Source organism: Phyllobates terribilis, unplaced genomic scaffold, assembly GCF_046119375.1.
Source record: "Phyllobates terribilis strain yellow unplaced genomic scaffold, ASM4611937v1 Scaffold_4__5_contigs__length_816908805, whole genome shotgun sequence".
NCBI classification, from domain to species: Eukaryota; Metazoa; Chordata; class Amphibia; order Anura; family Dendrobatidae; genus Phyllobates; species Phyllobates terribilis.
In genome coordinates this window covers 761,711,468-761,729,302 of record NW_027362764.1, presented here as the reverse complement: position 1 = coordinate 761,729,302, position 17,835 = coordinate 761,711,468, and the positions used below count along the sequence as shown (strand labels likewise).

At 36.4% G+C, this 17,835-nt stretch overlaps 1 protein-coding gene across 1 annotated transcript in view; it reads left to right on the top strand.

Moving 5' to 3' along the window:
• Positions 1-599: 599 nt before the first annotated feature.
• NDRG1 (N-myc downstream regulated 1) overlaps positions 600-17,835 on the top strand; it is a 62,236-nt gene continuing 45,000 nt past the window's right edge. Inside the window, exon 1 of the mRNA XM_073679910.1 lies at positions 600-797. The gene's annotated coding sequence lies outside the window, so the exon portion shown is untranslated. The remainder of the gene's footprint in view (positions 798-17,835) is intronic.

Sequence of the window (17,835 nt, the reverse complement as noted above, 5' to 3'; positions counted from 1 at the left end):
ATGTCATTCTTACTTAATCATGACTGATTGATCGCCAGCCCTGTCCTCATCAACACCCACACCTGTGTTAATGGATCAATCACTAAAACGATGTTAGCTGCTCCTTTTAAGGCAGGACTGCAATGATGTTGAAATGTGTTTTGGGGGTTAAAGTTCATTTTCTGGGCAAATATTGACTTTGCAAGTACAGTAATTGCTGTTAAGCTGATCACTCTTTGACATTCAGGAGTATATGCAAATTGCCATTACAAAAAATGAAGCAGTAAACTTTGGAAGAATTACTATTTGTCTCATTCTCAATACTTTTGACCATGACTGTAGGTTTCCTTCGGGTTCTCTGGTTTCCTCCCTCACTCCAAAGACTGATAGGGAATGTATATTGTGAGCCCCAATGGGGACAGTGCAGATAATGTGTGTAAAATGCTGAGGAGCAATATAAAAGAGTATAATAAGTAGCTACAGCTCCGCTAAAAGTTAACGACCAGTTCAGCTCTGCTACATCTGCACACAACATGGCATCTAGTGACGTGCGAGCAATCACATCAGCAGCGCCTCTTCCCCATTGTGGGTGGATATTCCTGGGCTCCATGCTGCTGTGCTGTTTACAAGGCGTGGAGTGGCTGACCCACTCCAGACCCAGCCCTGGGGTGGGGGAAGAGCTGGGTGGAGCAGCTCCATCTCCATATAACCCCCCACACTGAGCCAGCCGGATTAGTGAAAAAAAAAATAAATAAAAAAAAACATTGCAAGGAGAGAAAGCAGCAACTGGGAACACAGACACATCTCACTGGTGCAAGGTAAGACCTCCAGATCTCCAGCTCAGGCTTCTTAAACCCAGGGGAAGTACAAGTCCCAGCAACTACAGGGAAACTGAAGACTTAACTACTGCAAAAAATCTTTAAAAAAAAGAGTTGTAATTCTGTTTTGCAACTTCTGGGATTGGTGGTTCCCAAGAATTAATGCTGGGAGTTGTAGTCATCATCAGGCACTGTCTATGCTGGAACTTGTAGTTCCTTAGCTGCTAGGTAAAGGTGGTAAACTAAAAGGGACTATAATGTCCAGCAACCACATCCATAGGACTTTAATTATTGGCATTGCTTAGTTGTGCACACAGATGTAGCAGAGTCGACACCTTCGATATTGGCATCATGCAGCGGAGTTGCTGTCAGTCCTATGTAAATCCACATGTAGCTGTACACACTCTTCTCTGCTACATCTATTAGGTCAGGATGTGTGATGTGTATGGAGGGGATTTGGCCTGGATTGCTCCGGATTGTACTGAAGTGACCTCATGTTGGAGATCCGTCCGCATCTATGACATCTCTCATCTGCTCTGATGGATGCTATCATTCTCTGTTATCAGCCATTCAATGGTAAAGAGAAGCTGTGAATTGCAGCGCAATCAACTTCTGTTCATCATTTGTTTGTTTTTTCTAGAACACTTTCTTGTTTATTTTTTTATTCGTCAACTTTTTTTTTGCGCCAAATTCTTCAAACTGCCGCACGCGATTCATACGTTTTGTGTGAAGTCAGAACCGTTATTTTTGTCTTTTGTTTTGCTAAAAATAAATGCAGAATAGACCATGCTCTGTGAGCTCTTCAGCAGCAATGTCCTCTTATCTGTCCTGACAGTTTGCTACAATGTATCACTGCAGAATAGACCATGCTCTGTGAGCTCTTCAGCAGCAATGTCCTCTTACCTGTCCTGACAGTTTGCCACAATGTATCAGTGCAGAATAGACCATGCTCTGTGTGCTCTTCAGCAGCAATGTCCTCTTACCTCTCCTCTGACAGTTTGCTACAATGTATCAGTGCAGAATAGACCATGCTCTGTGTGCTCTTCAGCAGCAATGTCCTCTTACCTCTCCTCTGACAGTTTGCTACAATGTATCAGTGCAGAATAGACCATGCTCTGTGTGCTCTTCAGCAGCAATGTCCTCTTACATCTCCTGACAGTTTGCTACAATGTATCAGTGCAGAATAGACCATGCTCTGTGAGCTCTTCAGCAGCAATGTCCTCTTACTTGTCCTGACAGTTTGTTACAATGTATCATCCTGAAGTCTGGAGATTGTCTAGGCTGGATACTAATGTAACCAACTCTGCTTCTAAACCTCTGGAGGGAAACACGATTGTTGCCAGTCAGCGCAGCAAGCAGAGATCTTGAAATACAAAGTACAGTATATTAAAAAGTTGCAGAACTTTTCTACACGTGATCATTTAGTTTTTCCTTCCACGACTAAAGTATGTGAAATTAAATAATGACAAACACAACTCAGCTCTGCTACATCTGCTTCTTGTGCAGTAATGGTAATAATGGAAACTTTTGTGCTGAAATACAACAATTCTACTGATTGATTCTCAGATGACCCTTAAAGGGGCAGGAAAAACTATACTACTGTGCTCTGCTTACTGCAGGGTCTGCACTTCCCATAACACAATATATTCTCTTGATCTGGACAGACCCTTTAATTTTCACTAACCATGTGACATATTATGAAATCTATTTTATCTGTAAATGGAGACATCTCTATAACTATATTACCATAAATGTAAGTTTTAAAGAGCTTCCTGTGGTTTAATGACCACCCCTCCGCTCGGAATAGAGGTTGGGACCCCTTTATTATCAGGATTAGTAGGGTCTTAGCACACAGTCTATATTGTGTAATTGACACTTAGGCCTAAGAGAATTAGTAGAAACCCCTCATTAAAATTAGTGCACTGGCGCCATCTGTAGGATAGAGGTGGACGTGAGCCACAAAGGAATGTGATATTTGCCTGAGTTCTCACCTGAGGTTATCTACAGATCGGTTTAAGAAAAATGCCAAGAAAACCTGTATTTTTTAGGGTGTGTCACAATGCTGTAGGCTGTATTACACTCCAGTGCTGTATTCACAATTTGGTTTGTAGTTATTGGAAACCGTCAGTAAGCTTGTCTCTAGATGTTCCTCCAACAGCTTAACTGGATTCCTATAATATAAAGCAGGCAGATAGCTTTACTTATATTACATTATTGTATACTGCCAGTGACAATGATGATGGTAGATTTCAGCTCTGAAGCTTTACGAATCATAAAAACAACTGTAGAGAATGATACAGACAGTTACTAAGGATCTGACAGGATAAGTAATATATATACAGTACAGACCAAAAGTTTGGACACACCTTCTCATTTAAAGATTTTTCTGTATTTTCATGACTATGAAAATTGTACATTCACACTGAAGGCATCAAAACTATGAATTACCACATGTGGAATTATATACTTAACAAAAAAGTGTGAAACAACTGAAAATATGTCTTATATTCCAGGTTCTTCAAAGTAGCCACCTTTTGCTTTGATGACTGCTTTGCACACTCTTGGCATTCTCTTGATGAACTTCAAGAGGTAGTCACCGGAAATGGTCTTCCAACAATCTTGAAGGAGTTCCCAGAGATGCTTAGCACTTGTTGGCCCTTTTGCCTTCACTCTGCGGTCCAGCTCACCCCAAACCATCTCGATTGGGTTCAGGTCTGGTGACTGTGGAGGCCAGGTCATCTGGCGTAGCACCCCATCACTCCCCTTCTTGGTCAAATAGCCCTTACACAGCCTGGAGGTGTGTTTGGGGTCATTGTCCTGTTGAAAAATAAATGATGGTCCAACTAAACGCAAACCGGATGGAATAGCATGCCGCTGCAAGATGCTGTAGTAGCCATGCTGGTTCAGTATGCCTTCAATTTTGAATAAATCCCCAACAGTGTCACCAGCAAAGCACCCCCACACCATCACACCTCCTCCTCCATGCTTCACGGTGGGAACCAGGCATGTAGAGTCCATCCGTTCACCTTTTCTGCGTCGCACAAAGACACGGTGGTTGGAACCAAAGATCTCAAATTTGGACTCATCAGACCAAAGCACAGATTGCCACTAGTCTAATGTCCATTCCTTGTGTTCTTTAGCCCAAACTTGTCTCTTCTGCTTGTTGCCTGTCCTTAGCAGTGGTTTCCTAGCAGCTATTTTACCATGAATGCCTGCTGCACAAAGTCTCCTCTTAAGAGTTGTTGTAGAGATGTGTCTGCTGCTAGAACTCTGTGTGGCATTGACCTGGTCTCTAATCTGAGCTGCTGTTAACTTGCGATTTCTGAGGCTGGTGACTCGGATAAACTTATCCTCAGAAGCAGAGGTGACTCTTGGTCTTCCTTTCCTGGGGCGGTCCTCATGTGAGCCAGTTTCTTTGTAGCGCTTGATGGTTTTTGCAACTGCACTTGGGGACACTTTCAAAGTTTTCCCAATTTTTCGCACTGACTGACCTTCATTTCTTAAAGTAATGATGGCCACTCGTCCTTCTTTACTTAGCTGCTTTTTTATAGCCATAATACAAATTCTAACAGTCAATTCAGTAGGACTATCAGCCGTGTATCCACCTGACTTCTGCACAACACAACTGATGGTCCCAACCCCATTTATAAGGCAAGAAATCTAACTTATTAAACCTGACAGGGCACACCTGTGAAGTGAAAACCATTTCCGGTGACTACCTCTTGAAGCTCATCAAGAGAATGCCAAGATTGTGCAAAGCAGTCATCGAAGCAAAAAGTGTCTACTTTGAAGAACCTAGAATATAAGACATATTTTCAGTTGTTTTACACTTTTTTGTTAAGTATATAATTCCACATGTGTTAATTCATAGTTTTGATGCCTTCAGTGTGAATGTACAATTTTCAAAGTCATGAAAATACAGAAAAATCTTTAAATGAGAAGGTGTGTCCAAACTTTTGGTCTGTACTGTATATATATATATATATATATATATGTGCAGTGACTCCACCAGCAGAATAGTGAGTGCAGCTCTGGGGTATAATACAGGATGTAACTCAGGAACAGTACAGGATCAGTAATGTAATGTATGTACACAGTGACTGCACCAGCAGAATAGTGAGTGCAGCTCTGGAGGATAATACAGGAGGTAACTCAGGATCAGTACAGGATCAGTAATGTAATGTATGGACAAAGTGACTGCACCAGCAGAATAGTGAGTGCAGCTCTGGGGTATAATACAGGATGTAACTCAGGATCAGTACAGAATCAGTAATGTAATGTATGTACAGAGTGACTGCACCAGCAGAATAGTGAGTGCAGCTCTGGAGGATAATACAGGATATAACTCAGGATTAGTACAGGATCAGTAATGTAATGTATGTACACAGTGACTGCACCAGCAGAATAGTGAGTGCAGCTCTGGGGTATAATACAGGATATAACTCAGGATCAGTACAAGATCAGTAATGTAATGTATGTACAGAGTGACTGCACCAGCAGAATAGTGAGTGCAGCTCTGGAGTATAATACAGGATGTAACTCAGGATCAGTACTGGATCAGTAATGTAATGTATGTACACAGTGACTGCACCAGCAGAATAATGAGCACAGCTCTGGAGTATAATACAGGATGTAACTCAGGATCAGTACAGGATCAGTAATGTAATGTATGTACACAGTGACTGCACCAGCAGAATAATGAGCACAGCTCTGGAGTATGATATAAGATTTCATTCAGGATCAGTACACAGTGATTATGAAGATTAATTTAATAAGTAAACTAAGAGTTGTGGAAAAGTCTTCTTGGAGATTTGTGCATGGAGTTTCTTATCTCCTTGGAGCTCAGTGCACTATGATCCCGGCCGTTCTGCTGAATGATGACTTTCTGGTTCTGGATTGCAAAACACAATACTACAAAAAAGGACGTTTATCTGACTGTTTGGAGATTTTGGTCAGTAGAGCGATTAACGCTGGGTAAAACGTTACCCATTAATGATTGTGTTGGATGATAGAAGATAAGAATGCAGTTTGGCATCGAGTTATACAGAATCACCACAACAAAGTGGAATTCCTTTAATCCGGCCTCTGATAATCTAGAACGTCTGATATTCTGCTAACTCGATGTAATCTGATATTTCACAAGACCTGAAGCAGAGAACGAGGAACGTGGTAGATTCTGTACCTTATAGATCGGTTTTGTTAATCATCTGACCCATTGATCCAATGATACTGCTGTGCCACGGACCAAGACACCAGAATGGGCAGATACCAGCGAGGACTGACAAACGCCCATAGAATACCATACAATACAATCTACGAGGACAGATCCAGGGGCCGGGGCGGGCGCTATATGGTATTGGAGAAGAGGCTGATGGCATCGGCAGCTCACAATCACATGACAGATGACCGGAGAAACAACTTTTCTTTTTCAGACTTCTGCTCACTTGCACCTTCCATAAATCCAGGTGTAATCATTAACCTGCGCAGATTACTGCGCTCCTCCACTCCTTCCAAGTGTCCTTACACCTTTACAAGGTTTGTCACAAGACCTATTAAATGTTATAGGACAAGGGTGAGGAATCCGCTGACAGCGCAACTCACATCTGTAAAGTGTGTCCAGCCGTGTACAAATGTCCTCAGTCACATGGAAACTGGAGAAAAGATGTAACAGATCTGAAATGTCATTTATTGCTACTATCAGTTTTGTGGTAAAGTAAAGTATTTTTCTAAACCATTATATTGTTTCTTTGTACTAATCCTGTATTATATTCCAGAGCTGCACTCACTATTCTGCTGGTACAGTCACTGGGTACATACATTAAATTACTGATCCTGTACTAATCCTGAGTTACATCCTGTATTATACTCCAGAGCTGCACTCACTATTCTGCTGGTACAGTCACTGGGTACATACATTACATTACTGATCCTGTACTGATCCTGAGTTACATCCTGTATTATACTCCAGAGCTGCACTCACTATTCTGCTGGTGCAGTCACTGTGTACATACATTACATTACTGATCCTGAGTTACATCCTGTATTATACTCCAGAGCTGCACTCACTATTCCGCTGGTGCAGTCAATGTGTACATACATTACATTACTGATCCTGAGTTACATCCTGTATTATACTCCAGAGCTGCACTCACTATTCTGCTGGTGCAGTCACTGTGGACATACATTACATTACTGATCCTGTACTGATCCTGAGTTACATCCTGTATTATACTCCAGAGCTGCACTCACTATTCTGCTGGTGCAGTCACTGTAAAAACCAAGAGACCTGAACTGGAATGTAAATTGGTGTTCTGGACATGGGTGACAGGTGAGGAGGACAGGGATGAGAAGTTGAGTAAATGGTGGTCAGATAGGTGTAGGGGGGGTTGTAAGGTTAGATAGGGAGCAGAGTCGGGTGAAGATCAGGTCTAGTGTGTGTCCGTCTGTGAGGGTGGCTGAGGAGGACCACTGAGTAAGTCCAAAGGATGAAGTAAGCGACAGGAGTTCGGATGCTGTTGACGGGCGAGTGTCAGTGGGGATGTTGAAATCGCCCATGATGATGGTGGGAATGTCAGCAGAGAGAAAGTAAAGAAGCCAGGAGGAGAATTGGTCAATAAAGGCAGTGATCGGGCCCGGAGGTCGGTATATGACAGCCACTTGGAGGTGGGAGGGAGAGTAGATGCGGACAGAGTGGACTTCAAAAGAAGGGAAAATAAGGGAGGGAAGAGGAGGAATAGGGCTAAAGGTGCAGTTGGTAGAAAGGAGAAGACCCACTCCTCCACCATGTCTGTTACCAGGGTGAGGAGTGTGGGTGAAGTGCAAGCCACCGTAACACAGCGCAGCAGGGGAGGCAGTGTCGGAGGGTGTCAACCATGTCTCTGTGATACCCAGGAAGGAGAGATTGTGAGAGGTAAAGAGGTCGTGAATAACATGGAGCTTGTTGCAGACAGAGTGGACATTCCAGAGTGCTCCATAGAGAGGGAGCAGGGGGGTGGGCATCAGGGGCACGGGTTTTATGTAGAAGAGGTTGTGGTATTTGCAGTTGGTTTAAAGCCATAGGTGGGGGAATTGGTGGAAGGTGCAAGCTGTGGGGATCCAGGATTGGGAGATATCTCGCAAGCAGTGAGGAGAAGCAGAGAGAGGGAGAGCAGGTGGGAGAAGGAGAGTCGCCGGCTTGTGTTATGTTTTGGAAGTGTTACGCGCACACCGCTAGGTTCAGATAGGGGCGAGACAGGTTACATGAATTCTTTGGAATCCTGGGGGGACCGTTACTCAGGGCGACCATAGACCATGTGCTGCAGCGTCTCTCAGGCACACAGGGGTATTGACCCTCAGGCACAGACATGTAGGTTGTTTCACTTGCTGACCAGACACACTTGACAAGAGTCCTCATAAACGGGAGAACAGTAGCATTTAATAAGAAGCCGCACAGCCAGTGCAAGTTAAGTCTTATCAGCAACAGGCTCCAGTGACAAACAGTACAGTTTCCTTAGCTGCACAGCAGGTCACAGTCTTCCCAGTAGTACAGGACAGCATAGTTCTAATGCAAAGGCACATTATTGAACACAGCATTCTTTACAGCACAGTGAGATGGAGGAGGGGGGGGAGGGTTTGCTGAGGGAGATGATCCCTGTGACACCATTTCTTCCAGTCCTTATCTTTCTGCCTGACAATACTCTGCACTGGTAGTTCAGGAACTCTACCTGACCTGTGCTTAGCTTCACTCCTGACTTGAATCCGTTTCACTTGCAGGTTCGCTTCTGTGAGATACAGAACACACACACCACCTTTCTCTTTGGCTCCAGCCAGACAGTAAACAGCTTCTGCTCAATTCCCCTGGGGCTCTGCTAAAACACTCCTCTTCTCCTGTGACTGTGTTAACCCCTCTAGTTGATGTATGCTTCTGGAGCACAACACTTCCTGTCTCATGTGCTTTTGTTATTTCTAATAGTTGCTGAATGCTTTTAAAGCAACAGCACTACTTCTTCTGCATGTCAAAGTAGGATAGACCTGAGGTTGAGGAGCAGGTCTGTAGATGAAGTCATGTGAGGAGGTAAGAAGGAGGTAATATAGTAGTTATATTCTTGTACATAGGGGGCAGTATTATATTAGTTATATTCTTGTACATAGGGGCAGTATTATAGTAGTTATATTCTTGTACATAGGAGCAGTAATATAGTAATTATATTTTTGTACATAGCGGCAGTATTATAATAGTTATATTCTTGTACCTTGGGTGCAGTATTATAGTAGCAATATTCTTGTACGTAGGATCAGTATTATAGCAGTTATATTCTTGTACATAGGAGCAGTATTACAGTAATTTTATTCTTGTACATAGGGGCAGTATTATAGTAGCAATATTCTTGTACATAGGATCAATATTATAGTAGTTATATTCTTGAACATAGGAGCAGTATTATAGTAGTTATATTCTTGTACATAGGGACAGTATTATAGTAGTTATATTCTTGTACATAGGGGGCAGTATTATAGTAGTTATATTCTTGTACATAGGGACAGTATTATAGTAGTTATATTCTTGTACATAGGAGCAGTATTATAGTAGTTATATTCTTGTACATAGGGGAAGTATTATAGTAGTTATATTCTTGTATATAAGAGCAGTATTATAGTCGTTATATCCTTGTACATAGGAGCAGTATTATATTAGTTACATTCTTGTACATAGGACAGTATTGTAGTTGTTATTTTCTTGTACATAGGGGATAGTATTATAGTAGTTATATTCTTGTACATGGCAGCAGCATTATAGTAGTTATATTCTTGTACATGGGAGCAGTATTATAGCAGTTATATTCTTCTACATAGGGAGCAGTATTATAGCAGTTATATTCTTGTATATAGGGGCAGTATTATAGTAGTTATATTCTTGTATATAGGAGCAGTATTATAGTAGTTATATTCTTGTACATAGCGGCAGTATTATAGTAGTTATTTTCTTGTACATAAGGACAGTATTATAGTAGTTATGTTCTTGTATATAGGAGCAGTATTAAAGTAGTTATATTCTTGTACATAGGAGGAGCATTATAGTAGTTAGATTCTTGTACATTGTGGCAGTATTATAGTAGTTATATTCTTGTACATAGGAGCAGTATTATAGTAATTATATTCTTGTACATAGGGGCAGTATTATAGTAGCATTATTCTTGTACATAGGATCAGTATTATACCAGTTATATTCTTGTACGTAGGAGCAGTATTATAGTAATTTTATTCTTGTACATAGGGGCAGTATTATAGTAGTTATATTCTTGTACATAGGGGCAGTATTATAGTAGTTATATTCTTGTACATAGGGGCAGTATTATAGTAGCAATATTCTTGTACATAGGATCAGTATTATAGTAGTTATATTCTTGTACATAGGAGCAGTATTATAGTAGTTATATTCTTGTACATAGGAGCAGTATTATAGTAGTTATATTCTTCTACATAGGAGCAGTATTATAGTAGTTATATTCTTGTACATAGGGGAAGTATTATAGTAGTTATATTCTTGTATATAAGAGCAGTATTATAATCGTTATATCCTTGTACATAGGAGCAGTATTATATTAGTTACATTCTTGTACATAAGACTGTATTATGGTTGTTATTTTCTTGTACATAGAGCAGTATTATAGTAGTTATATTCTTGTATATAGGAGCAGTATTATAGTAGTTATATTCTTGTACATAGCGGCAGTATTATAGTAGTTATATTCTTGTATATAGGAGCAGTATTATAGTAGTTATATTCTTGTATATAGGAGCAGTATTAGAGTAGTTACAGTATATTCTCGTACATAGGAGCAGCAGTATAGTAGTTAGATTCTTGTACATTGTGCCAGTATTATAGTAGTTATATTCTTGTACATAGGAGCAGTATTATAGTAATTATATTCTTGTACCTTGGGTTCAGTATTATAGTAGCAATATTCTTGTACATAGGATCAATATTATAGCAGTTATATTCTTGTACATAGGAGCAGTATTATAGTAATTTTATTCTTGTACATAGGGGTAGTATTATAGTAGCAATATTCTTGCACATAGGATCAGTATTATAGTAGTTATATTCTTGTACATAGGAGCAGTATTATAGTAGTTATATTCTTGTACATAGGGGTAGTATTATAGTAGTTATATTCTTGTAAATACGGGGCAGTATTATAGTAGTTATATTCTTTTACATAGGAGCAGTATTATAGTAGTTATATTCTTGTACATAGGGGCAGTATTATAGTAGCAATATTCTTGTACATAGGATCAGTATTATAGTAGTTATATTCTTGCACATAGGAGTAGTATTATAGTAGTTATATTCTTGTACATAGGGGGCAGTATTATAGTAGTTATATTCTTCTATATAAGAGCAATATTATAGTCGTTATATCCTTGTACATAGAAGCAGTATTATATTAGTTACATTCTTGTACATAGGACAGTATTATAGTTGTTATTTTCTTGTACATAGGGCAGTATTATAGTAGTTATATTCTTGTATATAGGAGGAGTATTATAGTAGTTATGTAGTTATATTCTTGTACATAGCGGCAGTATTATAGTAGCTATTGTCTTGTACATAGGATCAGTATTATAGTAGTTAGATTCTTGTACAATGTGGCAATATTATAGCAGTTATATTCTTGTACATAGGGGGCAGTATTATAGTAGTTATATTCTTGTACATAGCAGTAGAATTATAGTAGTTATATTCTTGTACATAGGGGCAGTATTATAGCAGTTATATTCTTGTACATAGAGGGCAGTATTATAGTAGTTATATTCTTAGACATTGGAGCAGTATTATAGTAGTTATATTCTTGTACATAGGAGCAGTATTATAGTAGTTATATTCTTATACATAGAGGGCAGTATTATAGTAGTTATATTCTTGTATATAGGGGGCAGTATTATAGTAGTTATATTCCTGTACATAGGAGCAGTATTATAGTAGTTATATTCTTGTATATAGGGGACAGTATTATAGTACTTATATTCTTGTATATAGGGGGCAGTATTATAGTAGTTAGATTCTTGTACATTGTGGCAGTATTATAGTAGTTATATTCTTGTACATAGGAGCAGTGTTATAGTAGTTATATTCTTCTACATAGGGGGCAGTATTTTAGTTGTTATATTCTTGTATATAGGAGCAGTATTATAGTAATTATATTCTTGTACCTTGGGTTCAGTATTATAGTAGCAATATTCTTGTACATAGGATCAGTATTATAGCAGTTATATTCTTGTACATAGGAGCAGTATTATAGTAGTTATATTCTTGTACATAGGATCAGTATTATCGTAGTTATATTCTTGTACATAGGAGTAGTATTATAATAGTTATATTCTTGTACATAGGGGGTAGTATTATAGTAGTTATATTCTTGTAAATAGGGGGCAGTATTATAGTAGTTATATTCTTTTACATAGGAGCAGTATTATAGTAGCAATATTCTTGTACATAGGATCAGTATTATAGTAGTTATATTCTTGTACATAGGAGCAGTATTATAGTAGTTATATTCTTGTACATAGGAGCAGTATTATAGTAGCAATATTCTTGTACATAGGATCAGTATTATAGTAGTTATATTCTTGTACATAGGAGCAGTATTATAGTAGTTATATTCTTGTACATAGGATCAGTATTATAGTAGTTATATTCTTGTACATAGGATCAGTATTATAGTAGTTATATTCTTGTACATAGGATCAGTATTATAGTAGTTATATTCTTGTACATAGGATCAGTATTATTGTAGTTATATTCTTGTACATAGGAGCAGTATTATAGTAGTTATATTCTTGTACATACGGGGCAGTATTATAGTAGTTATATTCTTGCACATTGGAGCAGTATTATAGTAGTTATATTCTTCTACATAGGAGCAGTATTATAGTAGTTATATTCTTATACATAGAGGGCAGTATTATAGTAGTTATATTCTTGTATATAGGGGGTAGTATTATAGTAGTTATATTCCTGTACATAGGAGCAGTATTATATTAGCTATATTCTTGTATATAGGGGACAGTATTATAGTACTTATATTCTTGTATATAGGGGGCAGTATTATGGTAGTTAGATTCTTGTACATTGTGGCAGTATCATAGTAGTTATATTCTTGTACATAGGATCAGTATTATAGCAGTTATATTCTTGTACATAGGAGCAGTATTATAGTAATTTTATTCTTGTACATGGAGGCAGTATTATAGTATCAATATTCTTATACATAGGAGCAGTATTATAGTAGTTATATTCTTGTACATAGGGGCAGTATTATACCAGTTATATTCTTGTACGTAGGAGCAGTATTATAGTAATTTTATTCTTGTACATAGGGGCAGTATTATAGTAGTTATATTCTTGTACATAGGGGCAGTATTATAGTAGTTATATTCTTGTTCATAGGGGCAGTATTATAGTAGCAATATTCTTGTACATAGGATCAGTATTATAGTAGTTATATTCTTGTACATAGGAGCAGTATTATAGTAGTTATATTCTTGTACATAGGAGCAGTATTATAGTAGTTATATTCTTCTACATAGGAGCAGTATTATAGTAGTTATATTCTTCTACATAGGAGCAGTATTATAGTAGTTATATTCTTGTACATAGGGGAAGTATTATAGTCGTTATATCCTTGTACATAGCAGCAGTATTATATTAGTTACATTCTTGTACATAAGACAGTATTATGGTTGTTATTTTCTTGTACATAGGGCAGTATTATAGTAGTTATATTCTTGTATATAAGAGCAGTATTATAGTAGTTATATTCTTGTACATAGCGGAAGTGTTATAGTAGTTATATTCTTGTATATAGGAGCAGTATTATAGTAGTTATATTCTTGTATATAGGAGCAGTATTAGAGTAGTTACAGTATATTCTCGTACATAGGAGCAGCAGTATAGTAGTTAGATTCTTGTACATTGTGGCAGTATTATAGTAGTTATATTCTTGTACATAGGAGCAGTATTATAGTAATTATATTCTTGTACCTTGGGTTCAGTATTATAGTAGCAATATTCTTGTACATAGGATCAGTATTATAGCAGTTATATTCTTGTACATAGGAGCAGTATTATAGTAATTTTATTCTTGTACATAGGGGCAGTATTATAGTAGCTATATTCTTGTAAATAGGGGGCAGTATTATAGTAGTTATATTCTTTTACATAGGACCAGTATTATAGTAGTTATATTCTTGTACATAGGGGCAGTATTATAGTAGCAATATTCTTGTACATAGGATCAGTATTATAGTAGTTATATTCTTGCACATAGGAGTAGTATTATAGTAGTTATATTCTTGTACATAGGAGCTGTATTATAGTAGTTATATTCTTGTACATAGGGGGCAGTATTATAGTAGTTATATTCTTCTATATAAGAGCAGTATTATAATCGTTATATCCTTGTACATAGAAGCATTATTATATTAGTTACATTCTTGTACATAGGACAGTATTATAGTTGTTATTTTCTTGTACATAGGGCAGTATTATAGTAGTTATATTCTTGTATATAGGAGGAGTATTATAGTAGTTATGTAGTTATATTCTTGTACATAGCGGCAGTATTATAGTAGCTATTGTCTTGTACATAGCAGCAGTATTATAGTAGTTAGATTCTTGTACATTGTGGCAATATTATAGCAGTTATATTCTAGTACATAGGGAGCAGTATTATAGTAGTTATATTCTTGTACATAGGGGCAGTATTATAGTAGTTATATTCTTGTACATAGGGAGCAGTATTATAGTAGTTATATTCTTGTACATAGGGGGCAGTATTATAGTAGTTATATTCTTGTACATAGGAGTAGTATTATAGTAGTTATATTCTTGTACATAGGGGCAGTATTATAGCAGTTATATTCTTGTACATAGAGGGCAGTATTATAGTAGTTATATTCTTGTACATAGAGGGCAGTGTTATAGTAGTTTTATTCTTATACATTGAAGCAGTATTATAGTAGTTATATTCTTGTACATAGGAGCAGTATTATAGTAGTTATATTCTTGTATATAGGGGACAGTATTATAGTACTTATATTCTTGTATATAGGGGGCAGTAATATAGTAGATAGATTCTTGTACATTGTGGCAGTATTATAGTAGCTATATTCTTGTACATAGGAGCAGTGTTATAGTAGTTATATTCTTCTACATAGGGGGCAGTATTTTAGTTGTTATATTCTTGTATATAGGAGCAGCATTATAGTAATTATATTCTTGTACCTTGGGTTCAGTATTATAGTAGCAATATTCTTGTACATAGGATCAGTATTATAGCAGTTATATTCTTGTACATAGGAGCAGTATTATAGTAATTTTATTCTTGTACATGGGGGCAGTATTATCGTAGTTATATTCTTGTACATAGGATCTGTATTATCGTAGTTATATTCTTGCACATAGGAGTAGTATTATAGTAGTTATATTCTTGTACATAGGGGGTAGTATTATAGTAGTTATATTCTTGTAAATAGGGGGCAGTATTATAGTAGTTATATTCTTTTACATAGGAGCAGTATTATAGTAGCAATATTCTTGTACATAGGATCAGTATTATAGTAGTTATATTCTTGTACATAGGAGCAGTATTATAGTAGTTATATTCTTGTACATAGGAGCAGTATTATAGTAGCAATATTCTTGTACATAGGATCAGTATTATAGTAGTTATATTCTTGTACATAGCGGCAGTATTATAGTAGTTATATTCTTGTACATAGGATCAGTATTATAGTAGTTATATTCTTGTACATAGGATCAGTATTATAGTAGTTATATTCTTGTACATAGGAGGAGTATTATAGTAGTTATGTAGTTATATTCTTGTACATAGCGGCAGTATTATAGTAGCTATTGTCTTGTACATAGGATCAGTATTATAGTAGTTAGATTCTTGTACAATGTGGCAATATTATAGCAGTTATATTCTTGTACATAGGGGGCAGTATTATAGTAGTTATATTCTTGTACATAGCAGTAGAATTATAGTAGTTATATTCTTGTACATAGGGGCAGTATTATAGCAGTTATATTCTTGTACATAGAGGGCAGTATTATAGTAGTTATATTCTTAGACATTGGAGCAGTATTATAGTAGTTATATTCTTGTACATAGGAGCAGTATTATAGTAGTTATATTCTTATACATAGAGGGCAGTATTATAGTAGTTATATTCTTGTATATAGGGGGCAGTATTATAGTAGTTATATTCCTGTACATAGGAGCAGTATTATAGTAGTTATATTCTTGTATATAGGGGACAGTATTATAGTACTTATATTCTTGTATATAGGGGGCAGTATTATAGTAGTTAGATTCTTGTACATTGTGGCAGTATTATAGTAGTTATATTCTTGTACATAGGAGCAGTGTTATAGTAGTTATATTCTTCTACATAGGGGGCAGTATTTTAGTTGTTATATTCTTGTATATAGGAGCAGTATTATAGTAATTATATTCTTGTACCTTGGGTTCAGTATTATAGTAGCAGTATTCTTGTACATAGGATCAGTATTATAGCAGTTATATTCTTGTACATAGGAGCAGTATTATAGTAGTTATATTCTTGTACATAGGATCAGTATTATCGTAGTTATATTCTTGTACATAGGAGTAGTATTATAATAGTTATATTCTTGTACATAGGGGGTAGTATTATAGTAGTTATATTCTTGTAAATAGGGGGCAGTATTATAGTAGTTATATTCTTTTACATAGGAGCAGTATTATAGTAGCAATATTCTTGTACATAGGATCAGTATTATAGTAGTTATATTCTTGTACATAGGAGCAGTATTATAGTAGTTATATTCTTGTACATAGGAGCAGTATTATAGTAGCAATATTCTTGTACATAGGATCAGTACTATAGTAGTTATATTCTTGTACATAGGAGCAGTATTATATTAGTTATATTCTTGTACATAGGATCAGTATTATAGTAGTTATATTCTTGTACATAGGATCAGTATTATAGTAGTTATATTCTTGTACATAGGATCAGTATTATAGTAGTTATATTCTTGTACATAGGATCAGTATTATTGTAGTTATATTCTTGTACATAGGAGCAGTATTATAGTAGTTATATTCTTGTACATAGGGGGCAGTATTATAGTAGTTATATTCTTGCACATTGGAGCAGTATTATAGTAGTTATATTCTTCTACATAGGAGCAGTATTATAGTAGTTATATTCTTATACATAGAGGGCAGTATTATAGTAGTTATATTCTTGTATATAGGGGGTAGTATTATAGTAGTTATATTCCTGTACATAGGAGCAGTATTATATTAGCTATATTCTTGTATATAGGGGACAGTATTATAGTACTTATATTCTTGTATATAGGGGGCAGTATTATGGTAGTTAGATTCTTGTACATTGTGGCAGTATCATAGTAGTTATATTCTTGTACATAGGATCAGTATTATAGCAGTTATATTCTTGTACATAGGAGCAGTATTATAGTAATTTTATTCTTGTACATGGAGGCAGTATTATAGTATCAATATTCTTATACATAGGAGCAGTATTATAGTAGTTATATTCTTGTACATAGGGGCAGTATTATACCAGTTATATTCTTGTACGTAGGAGCAGTATTATAGTAATTTTATTCTTGTACATAGGGGCAGTATTATAGTAGTTATATTCTTGTACATAGGGGCAGTATTATAGTAGTTATATTCTTGTTCATAGGGGCAGTATTATAGTAGCAATATTCTTGTACATAGGATCAGTATTATAGTAGTTATATTCTTGTACATAGGAGCAGTATTATAGTAGTTATATTCTTGTACATAGGAGCAGTATTATAGTAGTTATATTGTTCTACATAGCAGCAGTATTATAGTAGTTATATTCTTCTACATAGGAGCAGTATTATAGTAGTTATATTCTTGTACATAGGGGAAGTATTATAGTCGTTATATCCTTGTACATAGCAGCAGTATTATATTAGTTACATTCTTGTACATAAGACAGTATTATG